Genomic DNA, 19,739 nt, shown 5'->3' with positions numbered 1-19,739 from the left:
GTTTTTGTCATTTAAATTGATTTGGTTAATAGATGACTTACCATTATAGAAATGGAAATGTGAGTGGAAAGAAGTATACCCTCCCCCTAGGAACAGTGCTCAGGAGTTTGAACCTGCAGAAGAGATGGGTATCCATCCCATGATGTCCCAGGAGAAATGAAGGAGTGATTTTTTTTTCAAGATTTTATTTATTTATTTATTGAGAGAGAGAGAGAGAGAGAAGGGGAAGGGGCAGAGGCAGAGGGAGAGAGAGAATCTCAAGCAGCCCCCAAGCTGAGCCCGGAATCTGATGCTCTGCTCAGTCTCAGGACCCTGAAATCATGACCTGAACTGAAATCAAGAATCTAATGCTTAACTGACTGAGCCCCCCAGGTGCCCCTGAAGGAGTGATTTTTGCAGTGAGAAGGATGAAGCTTCTTTCCAGTTTGCACATTGAAATTCTTTCAACTCAGATGTGATCTCAAAGAAGAATAACAACAATATCAAAACATTACCTACAGTTCATCTCTTTTCTCATGAAATGCTTATTCTTTAATCCCAGATTAACTTCCATATTCTCCATAAACCTTTCCATTCCCACTTGCAGACACAGTATTCCTTCCCTTCTTACCGTATAATCTTCCTTCTGGAGAGAGGCTTTTTCACACTCTGGTGTCAGCTTTACCCAGGGCAGACTTTCAGCAAGGCAATTTTGAAATATGTATGAAAAAACTTAAGGGCAAGTACCGGGAATTTATCTTAAGAAAATGAAATGTGTTCAAAGATGTAAGCACAAGGATATTATTTGAAATGTTAATTATACATTAAGAAAAAAGAAAAAATCCTAATGTTCCACCACATTGGATTGGTTAAATAAGCTTTGGAAAATCCAAAAATGGATACTATGCAATGCTTCAGATGATAATACATATTTATATTTATCTATGTAGAAATGAATTTTAAGTATAAATGTTAATTACATTTATGAAACGGTAGATTAATTGCATATTAAACGGTATATGTTATATGATCCCATTTTGTTATATATATATGTATATATTCTAATATATACATATGTGTGTGTGTACAAACTACAAAGATAAGCAAACCAAATTTGCTAGCAGTGCTTATATCTTCATCAATGGAGTTTGAGTAAGTTCAATTATTTTTCCCTAAAATTTAAGTTACTCCACAATTAATATATTCTACTCAGACAGTGAGAAAAAAAGCATTTTTATAGTTAGGTACTTTCTTATATTGGTGATCTTTCTAACTATAAATTCCATAGTGGTGAGGATTTTATATCTTCATAAAAGTTCCTCTATCTGCACAACTGTTCGTGATAACGTCAAATTGACCCACACAGTCATTTGAAGGTGATTTAGGGTTGTTTCTAGAAAGAATATTGATTCCCAAGTCATCTCTCCAATTCTTATCTGAAATCCCAAGAGAAGTAACTCTGGGATCACTGAAGAGTTTCAAACTAAACTGCATAGGGGTGAGATCTGTAAGTTCCTCAACTCAGATTCTCATTCGGCACTGGGCGTTCTGGAGGCTGTCTCCTTGACTGTCCTGCATTTTATCTGTAATGTATTCTAAAGATCACTCTCCTTGTCATTAGTCTCTTAAATCAAGCATATAAATGCCACTCAGGAATCAGAGCCACTGGATAGCCTGCCTGCATTTTACAGTGGGGAGAGCAGAGGTGAGAGCCCCAGCAGGACGAGCCTGCTAATGAAGCATGACTTTTAACCCCTGATGAGAGTCCCTGCAAACCACATCCAGCAGAGCATGACCTGCCTGGAGAAGAGAATGAACAGCTTCCTGGACATCTTAACAGCAAACTTGCTCAAAATAGGTCTCAAATGGGCCTTCAGTAGCAATATTGCATACACGAAATGTAACACAAAAATATGAATATTTCATCTTTTGAAGGAAAAAAAATGACCCCTCTCCAATTAGTTACTTTTGTTGAGTCAAGGGCAGCATCTCTCCTCCCTGTCACATTGTGCTACTGCATAGGAAGATCTGAAGGTACATCATACCTTCCAGTGAATTCACGTCCTGAATGTATGTTTGTCTATTTGTTTCTAGAGGCTCATATCAGCAGCCCAACGGCTGTACACTTTCCAAACTGATTTGGAGACTGACATCATTTAGATTCTGAGAAGAAGGCCTCATAAAACAAATATTCACTGAATATCTACTTGAAGCTGTGTGCTCCGCCAGAGGGAGATGGGAAAGACTGACAGGGTTTTAACCTCACTGAGTCTACAGCAAAGGTAAGGGAATAACTTATTATTAATAGAAGCAAAATTTACACAGTAGCTTCTAGAAATCTATGCCAAGCATAAGGATTACCAGATTTAGTAGATAAAAATATAGAATACCCAGTTAAATTTTAATTCCAGATAGACAATGAATCTTTTATTTGGTGTAAGTATGTTCCAAATATTGCATGGAATATACTTTTACTAAAAATTATTTTTTATTCATCTGGAACGCAAATTTAACCGGCTATTCATTGTTTCATCTGGCCTCTCTATCAAGGTATGATTTTCAAGCCATCGCTGAGTACAAATTAGAAGTGAAGGGAGTCTAGAATAGCGATTGATAAGATAGGGAAAAAATGGAAGATCTCTTTAGGTAATAAAGAGATTCATTTAACCAATAAAAATGGTTAAGAAAATTGGCATGTGGGTGAATGTGAAACTAATCCCATATTAAAATCTTGGCTTGGAATTTCTACATGACATGGCAATCAGAATTTTTGCTATGAAAGGTACTGAGCATATTCATGTGTGCTGGGGAAGAATTCAGTATGTACTGCCCAGACCCAGGTTCTGAATGGGAGTCTTTGACATACAGGTAACTTTGTATGTGGCTCAATTTGTCACCCTGTAACTACAGCTAGCCAAAGTTAGTAAAATTGCTCCTGTTTAAGTGAATGCATGATTTTGCAAATCAAAAATAAAAAAAAAAAGGATGGAAATAGTAGAGAGATGATGAAGTAATCAAAACTCATTAACATTTTCGTATAATCTATTGGTATTATTTATTGATTTATTTCTTTAAGTATTATTATTAAAATTGGCTTCAGGCTTTGATTTTAATTAGGAAGGTGTAAGAGAACTTGATCATTTTGGTTAACTGTATTTAACTGTGTATGAGAAACTGTTATATTACGTCGTTCAGTTTTAATTATTATATTCACTATAGTTGCTTAAGACCTAAGGTGAACTTGATTGTTAGATTATTATGGCTACCCTGTCAGTTGTTAGAAATGATTTTTAGGGGCGCCTGGGTGGCTCAGTCTTTAAGTGTCTGCCTTCAGCTCAGGTCATGATCCCAGGGTCCTGGGATGGAGCCCCGCATCCGTCTCCCTGCTCCGCAGGAAGCCTGCTTCTCCCTCTGAGTGCTGCTCCCCCTGCTTGTGTTCCCTCTCTCACTGTCTCTCTCTGTCAAATAAATAAATAAAATCTTTAAAAAATTAAAAAAAAGAAATGCTTTTTAAAAATCTAATGTATTATTAAATATAGAATGTTGTTTTAGTATGTTCACGGGAATAAAACTACATTTATAAATAAGACTGGTTTTTAAGAAATTTTATCTGTTAAAATTGAAAAATCAAGCATTTATCAGAGAAAAAGTGAAAAGTATGTCTTCTTTTACTACTAAATTGACTACATCTGTGGACGGAACAAAAATATTAATAAGTTAAACTTAAAGCTTAAAAATTTACATCATTTAGGTTAAAATTTAAAAATATTGAATGTAATTTCAACTTAAGCAATTTTGATAATCCTTTCTGTGTACATACCATGGACAATAGAGACCCGAATGACAATAAGCAGGTGTCTAAGGAACTGATTACATTCCCAGGACTGTTAACATTCAAAGCAGTTCTACACTATTTTGAAAATGAATCTACTCTGTAATAAAGGGTAACTCTCAACCCTATTATTAATATCTTTTGCTTTTTGATGTTCAGAATAACTAAGATGGGACAAATTAGACTTAACAGTAATGCAAACTTTTAAATAAAACTACTGCTGATGGACTGTAACTCCATTTCTCCCAAATCATCTTTTGGATGTGCCTGTTTTAGATAGGCTAGGAACAATATTACAAGTTATGTAAGCAGTGAAAAAGCATCAGTTTAGCACAAAGAAAGAAAAATATGTGGCTTCTGCAAATATTCTACCAAATCCCCAGTTTCTTCATTGATATAGTTGGATGACTAGATATGATCTATCATTTTTTCACCCAGATTTACTGGGAAGTTGTTTAAAACTACAGATGCCAAGGCCTTGTCCCTACTATTTCAATAATATTCGGAGGGGAGGGGTAGGAATCTGAATTCTTGAATTCCCAGAAGACTTGCCAGTTAATTCTAACAATTAGCCAGACAGATATGGAGAAAATTGGCCTCCGAAGTCCTTTGCTGCTCTAAAATTCCAAAATGACTATTGTAAAAACCTAGCATAGCCCTTTAAAAAAAAACAAATCATAACCATCAATGAAGGAAGCTAGAGAGACAGTTTCAGTGTCTTTCATAATGTCCATTTAAGATAATGCCTATTAAAAACATATTTTATTAATAGATAGAGTCAGATATTTCTGCCATGACACTGCATAGAGGATCCCCTGGTTTCTTCCTGGCATTGAGTCATTATAGATATTTATCTTGTGACTCTGAAGTATTTAAGAGAAAGACCTTGGGGTCTTTAATAAATGATATTAAACTCTTTTGACCCTTTCTTCTTTACTATTTCCAGATAATCTGGAAAGCATTTGGAAATTTAATATTCATTGCATGGTGTAATTTTAGCAGGTTTCCCTCTATTTAGGTAGAGACAAAAGATGCACCTGCAAAAACTACCTCTCTAATCTCTTTTTTATCAAAACATGCAGAGGAATGAAGTAGAACAAAAGCTACTCCCACAACAAGGGGTCCAGAGCAAAGGAAAACACAGACTTCCTAATAGGACTGATTCACACAATAAACATCACACACTGTCCCCTAAGATTCTAAGTAAACCTTGTATGGGAACAGGTAGCAGCAGGAGAGCCTGGCTAGTTTGGAATCCAATATCTTGGCCCTAATATTTTAGAAACATGTTTTTTTCTCATTGTTAATTTGGCAGCAACAATCTCATTTCAGTTCTTTTCACTGGAGCATGGATCTGTGCTTTGGGGCAGCAGAGCTAATTTCTTTTTGAATTGAATACAAGTCCACCCACACTAGAAAATAATTAAGAGTCTTCCATTTCTCATACTATGGTCACTAAGAGCCTGGAAGACTTGTCCACTGAAAACAACTAAAAATATTGGAGTAGATGTGACACACACAGACACACATTGATACTTTTACATGTACAGTAAGTAAGGTATATCTCAGAGGCCAAAAACTAAGTTAGAGTAGAAACCTAAAGCAGAAATGGATTTTCATGGGGAGGGCATTTTGGCCTTTGCCAAACCTGGGAAACTTGAGCTTGGGTTTTTCATTTGCTTTTAAGGCTACCCAAAATGGACGCATCAGTCGAAATGACCTAGAGGATGAACGACAGTGAAACCCATGCTTGTCTCCAAATGGGGAAATCCCTGTGTTGGTGCTCAGTGGACAGAAAAAAAGGCATGTCCCTTGAAAAATTATAACTATAATCTGACATTCAAAGATACTGCAGCATTTTTTTTTCATATTACCTTAGTGGCCTAAGGGACCTCAAGTAGAGAATTTGGCTTGAGATGCCCTCTGACTACTGGTCTCCATGGCGGAAGCTGACGTGCTCACCTTCAAAGCAGGCCACAAAGTTTCAAAAACCATGATACGATAGTAAAAATCACAGAACACAAAGAAACAAGGCACCAAGAGTGAAAGCCACAAATAGCAGTATCAAACCCATGGACACTATGCACATTAGAATAATTAGGCAAAGACTATAAAATTGATGTGTTTAATACATTTAACAAAATATTAGAGGTGATTGAAAATAGAAGTAAATTGCAAGAAGTAGTTAAAAAAAAAGACCAAGCTGATCAAAAATAAATCTGAATTGAACTTTTATGAAAAATGTAATAATTTCTATTTAAAGCTCAATAGCAGTTTTGACATGGATAAAATCAGCTGAATACCTAATTGATAAACTAGAATATCAGTTTGAGTTAATTATCTAGAATGTAGCCCAGAAAGATAAATTCTCAACATATTTAATATGAATTCTGAATTGATTTATTATTTCAATGCATTTCTAATCAAATTACTATACTGATAAAAACTTTGATCATCCATAGAAAAGGAAATCTAATTGACCAATAAACATAAGCATTCTTTACCTCACTATTAAATAGTTAAATGCAAATTTAAAATAACATAAAATATAATTTCACACTTCACATATTGGCAAAAATGAAAAGCTAATGGCAAGGATAGGGAATAATGGAAATAATTATATTCTACTTTTGGTATTGCAAATTGGTATGCCAAAATCAAAGAGAATTTGGAATTATATGGTAAAGCTAAAGATGTGGATAACTTAATCCTGCAATATTACTTCTACACATTCACACTAAAACTCTGATCCATGAGTACTAAAATCACATAGAATAAAGCAATAAAGCTGATAAGCCAAAACTAAAACAAGTCAAAAAACCTGAAAACTGAAGTTTCTATCATTTAGTAGATTGGAAAAATAAACTATGGTATATTCATACATTAGATTTCTTTTACTGCAGTAAATGAATAAAATATAGCTGCACACAACAAAATGGATAAATTTTGACATTTTTTTGAGTAAAAGGTTACAGTACATATACAGTGTTTCATTTATACAAGATCAAAGAAGATGTAGAACTTGACAAACTCAGGCACAGAGATTTAATTTGTAAAACTATGAGGAAAAGCAATGAAAGAATAAAACCAACTTAGAAATAAAGGAGAAGGGAAGCCATGGAATGAAGGAAGATCATATGGATGACTTTACCAAAGTGATTATAGTTTCTTATTTACTTAAGTGAGGTGGTTAGTAGGTATTCTTCATACTTTATGTATCTTTCATAAATATTTTTGTATTTTTTATTTGTATGTTTTTAATATTAAATATCAATAATTGAAAATTATTTAATCTTGAATGCCATTGTGTGCATCTGTGAAAACATGGGTTGTACAAAAAGACCCAAACCCTTGTGGAGAGAGAAGGCTGGAAGGATGAAGGCATCTGTAATTTACTTGTTAAGCCTAACAGCACTGACTTCTCACTAATTAGATGGAGCTCAAGGATGGCAATCAACTGAATTTTATTTGAAAATTCATTTCTTTAAATGTTTTTGTAGCAAGAAAAATTAAATTTGTGTGAGGGTGTTGAACAGAGACAGAAGAATGGTCAGTCAAGAAGAGTGACATTGGCACTTGATCCAAAATTTAACTTCACTTGTCCAAATCTGACTATATTACTCTCCTCTTCAGTGCTACTCATTGCATGGTAAATACCGTATGCTCTTTATCACATACAATATTAATGTAACTCATAAACTCATGTTAAAAATTAATAACATTAAGTGTTTACTATGTTCCAATTTCCTGTCTAAACGTTACATGTAGGAGCTCATTTCTTCTACATCACAACCCTATGAAATAATATCAACTTTTCAGCAATGAGAAAAGTAGGGTGGTTCTTTGAATCTAGGAGACTTGTATTCTATTTACTAAATGCATTTGATGTTGACAATGATAATAAGCATCTAATATCTCTCTATGATCAAAATACCACTGACTGCTGCTGCGAGGATAAATGAAATGATGCTAAAGACCTATCACTCAAGCAAATTAAACCTCTAAGATGATAGGATGAAGTAAACCCATAAAGGCTAACTAGGCAACAATGCAAATGGAAAATATTACACATTTTCTCAGAGGTGTATTACTGTACATAGGCATTTTTCAGACTTAAAATGTAAGATAAATACAAAAACAAAACAAAATGGTGTGGACTTGGGAGGTCAGGGAGGATCGGTCCCTATGAATTGAAAATTTCTTAAAATTAAGAAAGATGCTTTAGTTACCTTGTTGCTATCTTGTCTTTGCTTTGCACGTGGTAGATGTTCAATAACTTTCTAAGGAATAAAACTTGTAAAGAAGAAATTCTTGCAGGAATTGGATTTTACATGGTGTTTAAAAATAGTGGGCTTTCTTTTATAGGAGAGGAGAGCTAATAAAAGTAATTGAAGGAGAAATATGGTGTTGAAACATTGGAATACAATGTAACGTATGACCTATGGGATCCCATGGAGCACTAGCACTTGTTCATTTGTTAAATGTTTCTCCTGGTCTCACTAGGACAGCACCACCTCTCAAGGGCAGGGCTACATCTTTTCCTTATTGCAGCACTTCCCACAGTACTCTTTATAAGTTAGAATTCAATAAATATTGACTGTTGTTCTGGAAACTGGTCATTTCTTTTTCTTTTTCTATTGCTTTTTTTTCTTGAGGAGTACATTGCCTCACAGAAGACCACACATGAAATCAGTTACCTCTTCATGTATAGTAGGCTATTTACATTTTGTTTCGAATGGAAATACACAAAAACATTCAGTATAATCATATCCCATTATGAAATACTAAGAAATTCTGGTATAAAACCTTGAAGAGAATCATTTATCAAATTTGTAAGTTTAAGAAACAGTAGCTGTTATACTCTAATAAAAGGACCAGGGCTCTTTGGAGAGGTGATTGATTTCAGGCTAAGGCAGAGAAAATATAAAATGATCCTGGAGCATGTTGTGGTGCTAGGAAAAAAAAATGAGAATAAGTTGAAAAGTGTAGGAACCAACTCGATAAAGCTCCAAATGGCCAAAGCTGGCACCATTTGAGCAACAAAATTAATTTTGACAGTATTGGATTATAACTCAAAGTATAAGATATCTATAAATAACTGAATAAATAAATAAATGGGTGAGAAGGGCCAACTCTTAGAAAAGAATTCCAATTAATATATGTAGAAGGAATGAGGAAAATAGAAAATCACTTCAACAGTGATGGCTGCAGGCAAGCTATATCAATAGCTGCTAAAAAATAGTGGGTCAAAGTTTTATGAGAAAGCAAGATATTTGCATAGACCTAAATGAGCTCTCTTCCAATATTTATCTCCCCAATTACAAGGAGAGCAATACTAACTACAAGTGAAGGAACCTAGCAGATACCACTATAGACAAACAATCAAGATTAACAGTACCAGTAAGAAAACATATCATCATGGTGAACCACCTGATGTGATGAACCAAAGTCAAGTCATCTCTGTGGTATTCTTCCCAATAAGGCATTACTATACATAGGTGTTAATCTAATCATGAGAAAACATCACACAATCCCAAACTGAGGGAACTTCTACAAAATTCCAGACTAGGGCTCCTCAGGTATGTCAAACCATGAAAGACTGAGGAATGGTCAGAATTCACAGAACGCTGTGGGGACCGAATATCCAAATGAAATCAGATCCTGGAATTGGATCCTGAAATAAAGGACATTAGTGAAAAAAATGGATGAACTCTCAATAAAGTCGCTAGTATTTTTTTTTTTTAAAGGTGAGGTTGTTGTTTGTTGTTGTTTTGCAATCTAGTAATTTTTCTATATATATGAATTTCTATTTTTGTTGGATTTATTTCTCATAAATAGAAGGGTAAATCTGAATAGGTGATAGCAGCAAGGACTTCCTCACTCATGAGATTAATCTCATGTTCTGAATAAAAATTTTCCAGTTTTCTATTTAAGGGAACTTGGGATACAGAACTTCATACTTTCCTGGAAGTAAGTTTGCTTTTGGCAAGAGGTACAGCGAGCAGTGTGAATCTTCTCAGCAACTGTTCAAATGTGCATACCTTCTGGGTGCTCGGTCGTGGCATGGCATGGGTATGGCTCATTTTACCAAGATATTTCCCATGCTGGCTATGCTTAGATTCCCTTTATAAAATATAATAATAGGGCGCCTGGGTGGCTCAGTTGGTTAAGCAACTGCCTTCGGCTCAGGTCATGATCCTGGAGTCCCGGGATCGAGTCCCGCATCGGGCTCCCTGCTCGGCAGGGAGTCTGCTTCTCCCTCTGACCCTCCTCCCTCTCATGCTCTCTGTCTCTCATTCTCTGTCTCTCAAATAAATAAATAAAATCTTTAAAAAAAAAAAATATATAAAATATAATAATAAATGTTCACTTATTTATTTTACAAACCTAAAATCTGTGTTATTTTGACTTACAATGCAAAGGGGTGGTCAGGTTTGGAGATTTCTTTTTTCTACCTTACCATGTATTTTTTCCAGTACCTTTTAAATATTATAAAACCTGCAGCCCATACTAAAAACACAGAGCAGTTTAGGAATCGCAATGACTGTAGATATTCTGTGATCTGTGCATTTGGAAAATGCCAAAAAAAAAGGAAAATGGGGAAAGTCTAAAACAGCCAAATGGAATAGCTCTTCCACACACACCCATACACACACACACACAAACACACACACAAGCATTCACACACACTAGAAATTCTTGCACAACACTTCATGATGTTAAGGATATGTTACTAGTACTAAAGTATAATGTTTTTAAAATCATAACTTTAATATAACTATAAAATAAACACAAACATCCAGGATTTTTCTAACACACTAAGGATGGAGCCAATAAGATGTTAAAACCAAGTCAAAGAAAAATCCAAACAGATATATGTATATATGTAGGCAATACATACTGTAGGTAATTTAGGCAACCTACAATGCTGACATGAATTTACAAATGGATGTAAAATGGGTCAATACCTACAAGGCAAATTTCATTTGCTTTTTTAATGGATAAAGAATCATTTGTAGCCATCTATGAAAAACCTACAGCGAATATCATTCTCAATGGGGAAAACTGAGAGCTTTCCCCCTAAGGTCAGGAACGCGGCAGGGATGTCCACTATCACCACTGCTATTCAACATAGTATTGGAAGTCCTAGCCACAGCAATCAGACAACAAAAAGAAATAAAAGGCATCCAAATCGGCAAAGAAGTCAAACTCTCATTCTTTGCAGATAATATGATACTTTATGTGGAAAATCCCAAAGACTCCACCCCAAAACTGCTAGAACTCATACAGGAATTCAGTCAAGTGGCAGGATATAAAATCAATGCACAGAAGTCAGTGGCATTCCTATACACCAACAACAAGTCAGAAGAAAGAGAAATTAAGGAGTCGATCCCATTTACAATTGCACCCAAAACCATAAGATACCTAGGAATAAATCTAACCAAAGAAGCAAAGGATCTGTACTCAGAAAACTATAAAATACTCATGAAAGAAATTGAGGAAGACACAAAGAAATGGAAAAACGTTCCATGCTCATGGATTGGAAGAACAAATATTGTGAAGATGTCAATGCTACCTAGAGCAATCTACACATTCAGTGCAATCCCTATCAAAATACCATCCACTTTTTTCAAAGAAATGGAACAAATAATCCTAAAATTTGTATGGAACCAGAAAAGACCCCGCATAGCTAGAGGAATGTTGAAAAAGAAAAGCAAAGCTGGCGGCATCACAATTCTGGACTTCCAGCTCTACTACAAAGCTGTCATCATCAAGACAGTATGGTACTGGCACAAAAACAGGCACATAGATCAATGGAACAGAATAGAGAGCCCAGAAATGGACCCTCAACTCTATGGTCAGCTCATCTTTGACAAAGCAGGAAAGAATGTCCAATGGAAAAAAGACAGTCTCTTCAACAAATGGTGTTGGGAAAATTGGACAGCCACATGCAGAACAATGAAACTGGACCATTTCCTTACACCACACACAAAAATAGACTCCAAATGGTTGAAAGACCTCAATGTGAGACAGGAGTCCATCAAAATCCTAAAGGAGAACACAGGCAGCAACCTCTTCGACCTCAGCCGCAGCAACTTCTTCCTAGAAACATCGCCAAAGGCAAGGGAAGCAAGGGCAAAAATGAACTATTGAGACTTCATCAAGATAAAAAGCTTTTGCAAAGCAAAGGAAACAGTCAACAAAACCAAAAGACAACTGACAGAATGGGAGAAGATATTTGCAAATGACATACCAGATAAAGGGCTAGTATCCAAAATCTATAAAGAACTCATCAAACTCAACACCCAAAGAACAAAGAATCCAATCAAGAAATGGGCAGAAGACATGAACATTTTTCCAAAGAAGACATCCAAATGGCCAACAGACACATGAAAAAGTGTTCAATATTGCTCGGCATCAGGGAAATCCAAATCAAAACCTCAATGAGATACCACCTCACACCAGTCAGAATGGCTAAAATTAACAATTCAGGAAATGACAGATGTTGGCAGGGATGCGGAGAAAGGGGAACCCTCCTACACTGTTGGTGGGAATGCAAGCTGGTGCAGTCACTCTGGAAAACAGTATGGAGGTTCCTCAAAAAGTTGAAAATAGAGCTACCATATGATCCAGCAATTGCACTACTGGGTATTTACCCCAAAGATACAAAAGTAGGGACCTGAAAGGGTACGTGCACCCCGATGTTTATAGCAGCAATGTGCACAATAGCCAAACTGTGGAAAGAGCCAAGATGTCCATCGACAGATGAATGGATAAAGAAGATGTGGTATATATATACAATGGAATATTATTCAGCCATCAAAAGGAATGAGATCTTGCCATTTGCAATGACGTGGGTGGAACTGGAGGGTATTATGCTGAGCGAAATAAGTCAATCAGAGAAAGACATGTATCATATGACCTCACTGATATGAGGAATTCTTAATCTCAGGAAACAAACTGAGGGTTGCTGGAGTGGGGGGTGGGGTGGGAGGGATGGGGTGACTGGGTGATGGACACTGGGGAGGGTATGTGCTCTGGTAAGCGCTGTGAATTGTGCAAGACTGTTGAATCTCAGATCTGTACCTCTGAAACAAATAATGCAATATATGTTAAGAAAGAAAAAAAGAAGAAGAAGAATGTAGCAGGAGGGGAAGAATGCAGGGGGGGGAAATTGGAGGGGGAGAAGAACCATGAGAGACGATGGACTCTGAAAAACAAACTGAGGGTTCTAGAGGGGAGGGGGGTGGGAGGATGGGTTGGCCTGGTGATGGGTATTGAGGAGGACACGTTCTGCATGGAGCACTGGGTGTTATGCACAAACAATGAATCATGGAACACTAACATCAAAAACTAATGATGTAATGTATGGTGATTAACATAACAATAAAAATTTTTTTAAAAAAAGAATCATTTGTATTACTATCAGTTTTCAGTACAGATTAATAAAATAGCCTAAAGATAACGAAAGGCGCAGATATCCAGAAGGGTATCCTAGATAGTACATCAGTAATCTTTATGGTCAATTTCAGTGTCATTCACAATTTGTACTGATACTGGGTGTACTGATGAAAGTCTTCCTCTAGCCTTCACAGACCAGCCCAAACATTCATTCAGTATATATTTATTAAGAATTTGCTACATGCCAGGCACTCTGCCAGGTCTCAACCTTATAAAATTAGAAACTGTGAAGGGTCTGCGATTTTATACTTCATACAAGCTAACATGTTGGCCTGCCACAGTTTCATATATTTATACTGAGGACTACCACACCTTGGATCAGAAGCAGATCGTTGATTACTCACAGTAAAGAGCAGTAACAAGAACAATACTTTAACTCTGGTCCCCAAAGCCACTATCCCCATAGTATAATGGGATGAAGGCCAGTGTTTATCTGTGCATGCAGTGGATTTTCATTACAAGAGGATCCCCAAATTAGGAGGCTCTTAACTTTTACAAGCTGCTGACATTCATGCCCATCCTCTGCCCCAGAGAGAGAGAGAGAGATTATTCATTAACAAATCTCTGTAGGAGAGAGAAAAAGCATCTCTAGAGAGAGAGATTTTATCTTTGGAAGGGCACAAAATCTAGCTTCCAACGTTGTCTGTTAATGTAAACATCCTTACAATGACCTTTGCTCTGAACCATGCAGGAATATGGTAAAACCATAGAGAATTTTCCCACAACATAAACTACTAGAAAAACAGATCTTTACATTTCTACATATTGTATTAGAATAATCAAAATTCAAGATATTTATTTGTGCTAAGGCTATGGAAGCAAAGGAGAAAGGAAATTCTAGTCTGTTACTGAAAATCAGAGAATGTTCCACAGAAGGCAAAATATCTGAACTGAAACAGAAAGAACTGTTAAGAAATACCTAAGTTGACTGATATGAAGAGCATTTCAAGTGGAAGTAATAATATGCCCATTACAAAGGAATTTGGAAAGAGCAGGTTCCTTGGTGAATGAGAAGTAGTTCCATATTGTTCTATTATAAAGTATAAGGAGACAGAAAATGGCAGGAGAGAAGAATGAACACAGAGGCAGAACCATATTGTGAAGAGCATTGTACAATGTGAAAATTATCTAGATGATATCTTTTTGGCAATGTATAGACACTGAAAACTACTGGTCAAGGAAGAAAAAAAGATCATGTTATCAAGTTAGAATGAATTCTCTGGCAAAAATTGCTGAGGATTCAGGCTAGAAGCAGGGAAACTGGGGGGAAAATCCTCTCTTTTGACCCATGACATTTAAAATCTACAATAAATTGACTCTTAGATTAACTTGACACTGTTACTTACACAGATTATATTTAGGGTAATGTCAAACATTCTTAACTCTAAACCTGCCTTCCGTGGGAACCCAGTCATTCTAATGCTCATGTTGTAGATTGTGCCAGGATCTGGAATTAGAGATCCTTATATTGAAAATTAATTATATGCAATTATTTCATATTTTAGTAGAAATGGATTTGTATAGCAGACCCAGAGTTTTTGTTATCTAATATAAATCTAATCGCATTTTGCCTCATCATGAGAAAATATATTTAAATAATCAAATGAGCTCTATACAACATGAAGAAACATGTTCCCACTTTAATTTAACTAGAATGTCAGATTAAAAGCTTTCCTTTTCAGCATATTTCATGCTAGAATTACTGCAACAGATATCTAAATCTTGGGGGTGAAGGAAGATTCTCTAGAGAATAACAAGTTAGGCTGCCAGACTTATGTTTTCCGTAGCAGATGATAAGACTAACCTGAGGTTAGGGGCGCCTGGGTGGCTCAGTTGGTTAAGCGACTGCCTTCGGCTCAGGTCATGATCCTGGAGTCCCTGGATCGAGTCCCGCATCGGGCTCCCTGCTCGGCAGGGAGTCTGCTTCTCCCTCTGACCCTCCCCCCTCTCATGCGCTTGCTCTCTCTCATTCTGTCTCTCTCAAATAAATAAATAAAAAAAAAAAAAAAAAAAAAAAAAAAGACTAACCTGAGGTTCAAACCAAAGCCAAAGGGAAAATGCAGAAATGCTAGACAGAGAGGGCAAAATGCATCTTTTAATTTACTTTAATTCACTAGACTTTTAAGGTAATTTAAAAAATTTGACTAAGCTAATTATCAGTTACTAAATACTGAGTTTTATGTTAGGTACACTGTGTGTGTGTGTGTGTGTGTGTGTGTGTGTGTGTAAATATATATGTAACATTTTAAGGCACATCACTGGCTCTCACACACATAAAAGGTAAGAACCTAAGTTGTAAATGTCTTTAATAATTCAGAGGAGAGACAGATATTTTCCTGCATCATTAAAGGAGGAGTAGAATGAAAATAAAAGGCCTACTTTGCCAAGAGTAGAGAAGTCTGGTAGGGAACTGACATGGTGGTGTTAAAATGGTTGTGACTCCTTAGAGCCCCTGAAGAAGAGAGTGCCTGTTCTCCAGAGCTGAGGTTCACTTCCTCATGTATTCAAGCATTTTTTAACCCTTATGTGCCATATGAAGAATGATCCTTAAAACTAGCGGAGGTGGACAGAAGGCAACTCCTGCAAGAAATCCAACCGTTATATCCCAGTCCCTCACGTCGCTCTCCACTTTCCAACAGGAATTCACCCGAGAAGTTGTTCCAATTCTTTCTTTCTAAATGTTCCTGTGTTGTCTATAAGTTCATTCTCTAGGTAAAATTTGGCATGTGTATATACCCTCTTAACCAATCCATATATCTGGACACTGGCTCTGAACCATGGCTTCTAGTTCTGTTACTTTTGGTCTTTGCTCAAATGCCAGTTGTGTGTGTGTGTGTGTGTGTTTCTTCTCAGACTCTAAACATCGCTGGTTAGTCATAGGAGATCATATTAAACAAAACAAAACAAAACAAAAAACCCCCTCTACTCCAAACCCAATCTCTATTTCCATGAACCAATCCTCATGTAACTTTCTGCTATAACAATAAAAATAATTATATTGCTGCTAATAATTAGTAAATGATAAAGTAGATCATTTTCTAACATTATATATTATATTATATCTTATAACAGTTTCTAGTTACTCTTTTATGTTTTACAATTGTTTTACCCGTCTAGATGGAGTTGGAATATAAGGTATTGTCTCTATCAGAAACGATAGCTTAAATCTCCCTTTCCAATTGGATGATGCAATTTATACAAAGAGTGATTCTAATATGTAAGTGCTTCTCTGTTGGGTGAGAATAGAATCAGTAAGCAATGAGCAAGGCTCACCAAGTTGCAGCATCACAGAATGTTTGCTGCTAATCCAACCTATTCCTTTCACAGATTAAAACAAACAAACAAAAACCCACGCTTAAATCAAAAGTGGGCGAACTGTAGCCCATGGACTAAATCTAGACACTCATGTCTTTTTTATAAATAATTGTCTGTGGCTGTTTTGTGCTACAAGAATGGAGTTGAGTATTTTGACAGAGACCATGTAACTTGCAAAGCATAAAATATTTCATTTACTATCTTGCCTTTTCAGAAAACTTTGCTGACTGGTTTAATTTGCCCATGATCACATGAAAAATTAGTGGCAAAATTAGTCTAGAATGTGTATTTCCTGACTCCTAGTTTCATGTGTTTTCTATTCTACCATCTTGTGTCACTACACCCAATAATCAAATGTTGAAATTGAAAACTAAATCCAAAAGTGGTAAGAAGAAAATAGTTACAAGAACACATGGAATTTCTTCAGTTCCACTAAAGTTTTCAAGAGCCACTAGTTCAATTTAATTATTCAGTCTTCAGTATTATTGCCCCCCCAAAATGCCACAGATCATATAATTTTATAAATATTTATCCAATGTCACAATTAAATTTATTAAGCTATAATATTATATCTTAGTCTAAATATCACAAAATGGTAGTAATTAGGAGGCTATTCTAGTGTGGGCTACATCTACACTAGAAAGTAACAAAATAGCTCTTTAGCTGTTAAAAGGGCCTTTGCTTTTTAATATGAACAGCCCAAACTCATTATTCAGTGATACTAAAAGAGCTGCAAATCCTCAAAGGGACAAGACACTGGGAAACAAATTATTAAAACACAAAAACTAAAAAAAAAAAAAAAAAACCCTCAAAAACTCTGGATTGGTCATTCTCAAAGTGTGGTCCCTGGACCAACCATATCAATATCATCTGGGAACTTGTTAGAAATGCAAATTATTGGGCCCTACCTCAGACCTACTAAATCAGAAACTCTGGGGATGAGGTCCAGGCAATCTGTTTTAACAAGATTGTCAGGTGATTTGGGGGCATGGTTAATGTTTGAAAACCACTGGTCTATATTAACATAGGCAATAAGTAAGACATTTTAAAAAGTAAAAATAAAACAGTAGACAAATCATCACTATCTATAACAACTTACACATCATTTTTTTCTATTCGACAAGCCATATTAATGAAGACCTCACCTTTTAAAAAAAGTATCAGTCTGAATCAACAACTAATGAAGTCTAGGAACCTTGCAAATTATGATCAGTAAGTTGATACCAAATATTCATTAGGCAGGGAATACTAAATGAAAATTACAATAAATAGTTTGATTTAATTTTGATGTTTGACTGCTGAAAGCCTTTAAGCTATACCCCTCGTTCTTCCCCTTCTGCCCCACATCTGCATAAGTGGATAAGGAAGCACAGAGCTCCCTCTGGCAAGAAGTTCAAACCACAAATCTCTGCCGGCATACGCCCACCCTCCCACCCCTTCCAGCATCCTGAACCACCATGAAAACCCATGCCAGTCTCCTTTCTTTGCCCTTTGGACCTGGTTGGGAGCCACTCTGTTCTCCCCAGAAAGCTCAGTAAACCTTTTCATACCTATTTGGTAGGTGTACTGTCATCAGTATTGACATCTGAACCAAACTGTGAATGGTGAGAATTCTATCCCATTTTTACAGTGACTAAAATGTAAATTCAAACCTTTTTATCCCTCCACTGAAAATATATTCAGAGACACAACTTGAAAACTCCTGTCAGAAATTGCACGCTTCCTCTGTTACAGCTTTCAAGCAAGATATTGTATACATAAAATTAATGCCTTTATTTTAGGAGCCTGATCAGATGCTGTGTTTTCCCAGCAATGAAATTCTAACACACCAAGATCATTTTATTAAATATTTGTACCACAGGGACTGAGATACGGCTACATCTTACAATAGAAAAGAAGAAGTAATTGCTCTGATAATCATGACACTAAGAAACAACTGGGAGAAAAATAGCTTCAGGGACAACATTTAGTAGCTAATTGTTAACTCTCCAGTTCACATCGCTTGCAGACATCGAAACTAGTTATGGGGTAAATCAAAGTAGATAAAGCTCAGCTGGAATTTTGATAACAACAATGTTTTTCTTTAGGGGAAATGCAAGATACCAAAATGGAACCTACACACAACAAAAAGTCATCTCAGAGTGCCTCATGTTTTGGATGTTTTGGATTCACTTTTCAACTGTAAATTAAAATTGACCTTAAACTCCAAAACTTTAGCTAAAGAAATAGTATTGAAGCTGACCTGCTGATGAGAATCAGACAATAACTTTGGGCCTTAACTATAATAAAAATATATTTTTTTTCTTACCTCCTCCATTGCTGTTTTCTTTTTAAAGATATTTTCTTTGCAAGTACTGACGTTTTTTAAAATTCAAGGTAAAGCATTTTCATTCATTCTTTCTGATGAGCTAGCTGCTCAAGTTTTGGCCATAAACACCAAATTCTGATTACTATACCCCAGGGTTTCTGAGTGCTATTAAACTCATATCAGAAAACAAAGCTCAGACTCTCCAGGTAGTAAACGTATAATTCCATGAAAGCCTAGATGCCTTGGCAGCTGCTCACCTACTAAATACTTGAAGAGCATAGTCATTTTTCATAGAAGAAATCTAAACATTAAACTATCCTTTGCTCTTTGATTAACCCAAATCAGAACAACATAATGTGGTTTGATTAGAGATAATTCAACCCAGTGTCTATTAAAATGAATTCATTGACAATGAGCTGAAAATGTCCAAATTTTATATGGTCAAGGCTTATATAATTATGATGAGCAAAAAAATTGGGGCTGGTTATTTCAGGCTGGGTTTCTAGATTATCCAGAAACCTGAGGAAGAACCAGAGTGAGGTATTTATTATGCATGTCATCTGTAAACTTCCTGGCAGGACAGCTGGGTGTCAGTGTAAAGAAATATATAACTTAACTATATTTAACTTGTGATATTTGTTCTAAAATATTCCATCAAAAAACAGGTTGTAAGAAATGATTGAGTAGAGGGTTGCAAAAGTGCTATTAGAGTGGTCTGAGGTCATAATGGCACTGTCTAAAACAGGCAGGTCTTTTAGGAAGTAAAGCTGGTTAGCAAGAAAAAACAGAAATGAAGCTGCTTCAGAGGGCTCAGAGCATTGTTTAGAAAAATGCTGGAGTTTT

Source organism: Halichoerus grypus, chromosome 10, assembly GCF_964656455.1.
Source record: "Halichoerus grypus chromosome 10, mHalGry1.hap1.1, whole genome shotgun sequence".
Lineage (NCBI taxonomy): Eukaryota > Metazoa > Chordata > Mammalia > Carnivora > Phocidae > Halichoerus > Halichoerus grypus.
The sequence above is the reverse complement of the archived record's forward strand: the minus strand, read 5'-3'. Positions refer to the sequence as shown.